Below are 6,778 nucleotides of genomic sequence, written 5' to 3'. Positions count from 1 at the left end.
AACCGAGTGCCCAATTAACCGTAATCATTATTAAATAACATTTTCAATATCATTTTAGATCATTGAGTTTGAGTAGATGTACTTGAGTTGGGGTGGCTTTTAAAAACATTCTCAAGGGGCGCCTGGGTGGCGCAGTCGGTTAAGCGTCCGACTTCAGCCAGGTCACGATCTCACGGTCCACGAGTTCAAGCCCCGCGTCAGGCTCTGGGCTGATGGCTCAGAGCCTGGAGCCTGTTTCCGATTCTGTGTCTCCCTCTCTCTCTGCCCCTCCCCCGTTCATGCTCTGTCTCTCTCTGTCCCAAAAATAAATAAACGTTGAAAAAAAATAAAATAAAATAAAAACATTCTCAAATCCTAGGTCTGGAAATTACGTCACCCTTTTTTCCAAGCAGACTACACTTAGTATCCATTCTAGGAGTCTCAATAATCAGTTATCTGAATCATGACACAGTATGGCAATTAGTATAGCCCAAGAATCTTTTATTCTAGGAATTAAATAGAACGCTTATTTTCTGAAGTCTCTGTTTTTTTTTTAACATCCATATATTTTAGTTATTAATTTCATTAAGCCCTAAGATGTTTGAAGGGTCACCGTAATAACTAAAACTATTCAATTAAGACTCATTCTTCTATTCGGGTTATTCATCTCTGGATACCTGATGATTAATCTTGCCATCAGATATTTATGTAGAAACAAATTATTATTTTTTAATCCCAAAAGAAAACAGACCATCAGACTGAAAGTTTTTAATGGATGCTATTTACATGCCCTTTTTTCTGTCTGTTTTCCAAACAAATGCTCCTGTTACATGAATCCGCCCAGGAGCATTATCAGAGGCAGAATTATAAAGTAAATCCAAATACCCAATGGAATGAATACAAGTAAAGTTTGTTTGTTTGTTTGTTTGTTTGTGGGATTGGTGGGGGTGTTCCTTTGGACTGACATTTATGTTGAAGACTCTCAAAATCTTGCTAATCTAAATGGCCTTATCTGCTGTATCCTCAGTGACAAGACAGAACACTACCAGAGGCTAAATTCATGGTGTTTACAGGACATTTATTTCCCAGATCCTCCTATTTTGTGAGTAAATGCTGGTGCCGCAGGTGGGTAGTTTCACTCAGGCATATGAGAGACAACTTCTCCAGGGGACTGTTCAAAATAGACACATCTGTGATGTATAGGTCACTAAGCACATTTCTACTTTTGTTTCTTTAACAAATATACTTTTTTTTTTTGAGAGAGAGAGAGAGAGAGAGAGAGAGAGAGCAAGGAGAAGCAGAGGGAGACTGAGAAAGAGAATCTTAAGCAGGCTCCACACTCAGCAAGGAGCCCGACCTGGGGTTCGATCCCACGACCCCACGGATCGGAACCTGAGCTGGAAATCGACAGTCAGACGCTTAACCGACCGAGCCACTTAGGCGCCCCAACAAATGTACATTTTTAAATTCGTTCTCCCCCCCCAAAAAAAATACACTAACTTTTCTATTGTTTTGTATCGGAAGTAAAATGGATATAATAGTAACATTTATACCTCAAAGGCTTTTGTGATGTTAAATTAAAATAATCCTTGCAGTGTACTAATTCCAGTGCCTGACCCCTGGTAAGCACTCTGTAAATGTTTTCTGGTTTTAAACATTACCATTTCATTGTGCTAAACTTAAGTAGAAAATTCGAGGGAGTTTGGTAAATACATCATGGACAATAACACTGGTGTAGGCTTCTTGTGGGCTTTTAAGAGTACATACATTTTCAAAAGATTTAAAGCTCCTATCTAGGGGCGTCTGGGTGGCTCAGTTGGTTAAGGGTCCTCTTCGGCTCAGGCCATCATCTCGTGGCTCATGACTTCGAGTCCCACATCGGGCTCTGTGCTGACAGCTCAGAGCCTGGATCCTGCTTCAGATTCTGTATCTCCCTCTCTCTCTCTGCCTCTCCTTCTCTCTCTCATTCTCTCTCTCTCTCTCTCAAAAATAAATAAACATTAAAAAATAATTAATAAAGCTTCTACCTAATTATAATTGCATAGTTTGCATTTAATACTGGAGAAAAGGCTTATGAAGTTCTGCCCCCCCAAAAAAATCCCACCGATTTTCATATCCTTATGTAAAAATCAGAGAGGTTGAGAAAATGATTGACACCAAGGTCATTATTTTGGAATGATTATCAGAGGTATAATATGAAAAAGCAACTCGCTTTCTGAAGGAATGAGGACAGTGAAAATTATCTCACACTATTATAGTATATTAGCATATATCCGTCCTGACCACTTATTAGAAGCACTACTCGGGCACAAGGAGACCACTAAGTATTGAAGCTTTAATCTCCTTTTTTTTTAATTAAAGGAAGTTGTGACCTAAAATTCGTATTCGTCCATACAGTATTGAAAGCAAGGAAAGGGAAAAGGAAATGTTGAATTATGTCCACTTTTTAATCCACGTGTCCAATTGGGGAATGTTTATGATTCTACAGGAAGGGGTACCCAGTGAATCATACAACAGGACTGTGCAAACTGACTCAGTTTTCTGACCGTATTATTTGCTGTTGCAGTTACTCTTTAAATTGATGCTTTATTCTCTAAAGCCAAAAAAATTCTAGCCAAAAAAAAAAAAAAATAGACAATCCAAACAAAAAGAGAATCTCGTGATGATGGGTCAAAAAGAGTCAAATTGGAAGCAAGCAGACAAATCCAAAAAGGGGAAGGGGGCATTCTGCAAACAAACTGATCTATTCGCTCTCAAAAAGTCATAGTCATGAGAAAGAGAATGGACTGGTTAAAAAAGACTCAGTGGTGTAACAGCCAACTTCAATATGTGGTCCCATAACTCACCCTGCAAAGGATATTTGGGGCCAATTGTGTAATCCAAGCACAGGCTGAATATCAGTCCATGAACATTTACTGACATGGAAAGGTGTAGATCACTGATTGGAAAAAGCAGATTACAAACCAGTGTGCACAGTGTGGACTTATTTTGTTGAAAATGATACATGCACACGGAAAGATCCAGAAGAGTATGCATAAATGTTCACAGTAGCAAAGTCTATAATAATAAAAGAGTTTTTGAAGAAAGGGCTCTACTGATTTTCTATTTCTCCTGCTAAGAGTACTGGGACTTGCTTTTTTTTTTTATGTTTTAAACTACATGGATTCAAATATCAAGTGGAGAAAATGTTCCATTAAAGTAGACACATCCAAGGTAACGTGTAATCATTCTCACACATGCTGCTTAAGAACCTTTTGTATTTGTCAGAGTCAAGTTCACTGATCGCTTCCTTTTACATTTATCTGACAATCGGGGCTATTTTTATGAGTTAGAGGAAAGCAAACGGGTTTCTCCTTTGCCTGTAGTTATTAGAAGATGCACTTAAAACCCCTGATTTGAAACCATCTGCGTCATGAGATACTGAGCTGGTCCTGAGTGAACTAATGAAAGCCTCTTTGAAGACACTTGATTTTGAGCATCTCAGCTAGTGCTGTGCTCAAACGCCCCACTGCAACCCACAACTTTTCCACGCAGTGAATTCAAAGCCTAGGGAGCGAGTCTTCCTCTGTGAGACTTCACTTCCAAAGATAAGAACTGAAAAAGCATCTACATTTACAAACAATACTTAAATGTTCTCGTGCCCCTTCTGCTACTGATTAAGAACTATTTTTATAAATGGTTATCAGATTCTAAACAAAGTTCATTCTCTTGCCGTTTTCTTCTATCACATGTCCCCATTTTTAATTAAAGCGCCCTGCATTATAATGAGTTTACAATATATTTGCATCGCATTAATGAGCTTTGGAAAAGAACCCTAGCCATACACCCTCCTCTACTCTTTCCGTTTTCAAGTGTTACAAAGATAATTATTGGGGAAATTGCAACTCGCAAATCAGGAGTTTCAAAACCACTTGAATTGCAGAAAGAAAAATGTCACTAAGCCTAAGAAGGTTTTTTTTTGTGTGACAAGCAACGGACTCGAGCACTAGCGGTGATCTCTGACAAGATGCTATGAGACAAAGCCGATGACCCAACTCCCCTTTAGGAAAACCACAAAGGTGCAACCTAGGTTAGTGGGCATCTAACCAATTCCTCATGAAAAAGTGTAGGCACCCAGATGTCAAAAAGGAGGGTACCATTCTCATTTGGAGATTGCTCAGCTCAAAAGGCTGGGATTTTGTTGGCAAATTTAAACTCTTGCAAACTTTCTCCCATGATACTTTGGTATTAATCCTACCTCTTACTTTGTGTGTGTGTGTGTGTTTAGAAGAAATATTTCATTCAGTGTTTCTTGATGTTTGCATTGAATCAGGTCAACTAAGGTTTCTATCATTTTAACTAGAGTACGTAGAATTTTTAATGGATACTGGCTTTAGCTTTCTCTTTTATGAATTTGTAATATTTCACATTATATATTCTCTCTCTCTCCCTCTCTCCCTCATGAGAGGTAAAATCATCTCAATATTCTCTTCCCCATTTCAATTCTTTGATGTAGCATTATCTTTTTCCCCCCATGATGAACACCCCTCTAAGGCCATAATCCCTTTCCTCTGCAACAAAAGAATCTGGACTTTTTCATTAAAGTCCAGTTCAGCAAAATACAGCCATCTGTTTGACTCTGTGTGTTAAATGTCACATTGCTTTGATGGGAGAACAGATGCCCAGCTGACGACTCTACAGATATAATTGGATGGGTACCGAATGCCTCACTTCAGGGCCACCTCATAGGTAGGTATTTGGGCTTCACCCAGTTTTACCCTTACTTGATGAACCCAAAGGGAGTGTTTCAGCCATTTTAATATATGTATTAAGTTGTGTCTTAGTTTACACTTTTTGAAGATTAATTCTGATCTTCGTCTCCCTTCTTTCGTGGCTGTCATTCGATCCTAGTTTGAAAAATGTCTCCACTCCTCCCCTCCAGTCCTCCCCTCTGAAGACCCTCGCCTTCAAGCCTCCCTCTGTTCTCTCCAAACTGAACTTCTTGATGTTTGATTCTCCCACTCCTAATTTTATACTTCCTCCACCCCGGTTCTGAGACCTGGAATAATGCCCTCTCTTTCAAGTCTGCTCCCCGCCCCCCCCTTGCTTCAAATCCCACCCCTTTCACAAAGCTTTCTTTATGTGGTTGGTGGTATTGGGCAGTGGTCTAGGGAAGTGGGTAATGAATGTATTCACATATGTAGTGGAGGATGAGAAAATAGAATGGATAATTGGATTTTGCACACACGGGCTCATTAGCCAACCTCAAGACACCCAAACATGAAATGAAAGTAAATGGTCCGTGTATCACTTCCTTCTGTAATATACTGCAAATGCTACAAAGGTCGGGGTCAGATATTCTGTTTCGTTTGCGTCCGTCTTCTTTCACCAAGGACTAAACAAATACCTCAGAAGGAAGCGGGCGTCTATGGCCTCTCCAGGTGAGAGGGGCAAGATGACAAGATTTTTTTTAGTCTGATGAACCTTGGAGAACATTGGAAGAGCCTCTAGTTGGTTCACACACGGGTAACTGAGCAAGGTCTGGATACTTTCCCATTCCTACTCAGGGTCAAAGGCCCATTTGTCCCAGAACTGGGATTAGCATCATGTCCCCTTGGTTCCTGATTGCAGTCAGGATCGTTGTCCTTACTTGAAGAGAATTCAGTAGGTAAGCTTAAATTTATCTTATCCATCTTGGCATCTTAGCATAACCCTACTGGCCATCCTAGGGTTCACCGCTGACCTTCTGGTCAATATTTAAGCTTTCATTTAGTTCTATGGGAACCTAAAATATGTGTCTGGGGGGGAAATATTGTACGCAGTATGTCATATGCTCTAACATAGTATAAATTAACTAGAAAGGCAATAGACAACCTATAAATAATTTATAGTATTTATATCTACCCCATTTTTGTGGGATAAGCAAGGGGTCACGAAATTTGGGGTAAGAAGATTTGTGCATCCATTTAAACCGGTTTGTTTTCGAGGTATACGTCACCACATATAATGCAGATAGTTGCTAGATGCAAGGACACTTTTAGGACTAATAAAGGACCGTCTTCTACAACCACATTTGGGAGCTCAGATCTAGTTTTGAGCGCATTGGGAAACCATTAAGGGCTTAAGGACAGGCAATGATGTGATGAGATCTGCATAGTAGGGAGACCCTGTGGCTGCAGCGGGGGCCTGGGTGGAGGGAGACCAGGAGCAGGGAGACAGTTAGGGTACAGTGGCAACATCTGGTGGAGACAGGCACCAAAGAGCACTGTGAGGACGGCACCCGCATCGCTTCTTGTGTTGAAATGGCTATTAGTGGGACATCTGGGTGGCTCCGTCAGTTAAGTATCCAACTTCAGCTCAGGTCACGATCTCACAGTTCGTGGGTTCGAGCCCTGCATCGGGCTGTGTGCTGACAGCTCAGAACTTGGAGCCTGCTTCGGATTCTGTCTCTCTCTCTCTCTCTCTCTCTCTCTCTCTCTGCCCCTTTCTCCCTTGTGTGTGCATCGTGCATGCGTGTGCGCTCTCTCTCTCTCTCTCTCTAAAAAATAAATAAATAAAAATTAAAAATAATAATAAATGGCTATTACTAAATCTCACTCTGCTTTTCCTCTCCCTCTCCTACCTGGAAGTTTCCAAAGGTCTCAACCCCACTTACCAGGCCAAACACATTCCCTCTAACTTCACCTCAGTCACAAAGCTGAAAGACAAGGAAGGAGTCAAGGGTATGTCGAAATCAGGCGACCTATATTGGATATCAAATCAAGTGCTCCTAGAAATTAATAGCCATAGCTAATGTTTATTCAATACTTCCTGCACATCC

Source organism: Felis catus, chromosome B3, assembly GCF_018350175.1.
Source record: "Felis catus isolate Fca126 chromosome B3, F.catus_Fca126_mat1.0, whole genome shotgun sequence".
Classification (NCBI taxonomy): domain Eukaryota; kingdom Metazoa; phylum Chordata; class Mammalia; order Carnivora; family Felidae; genus Felis; species Felis catus.
Note: the sequence above shows the minus strand (reverse complement) of the source record.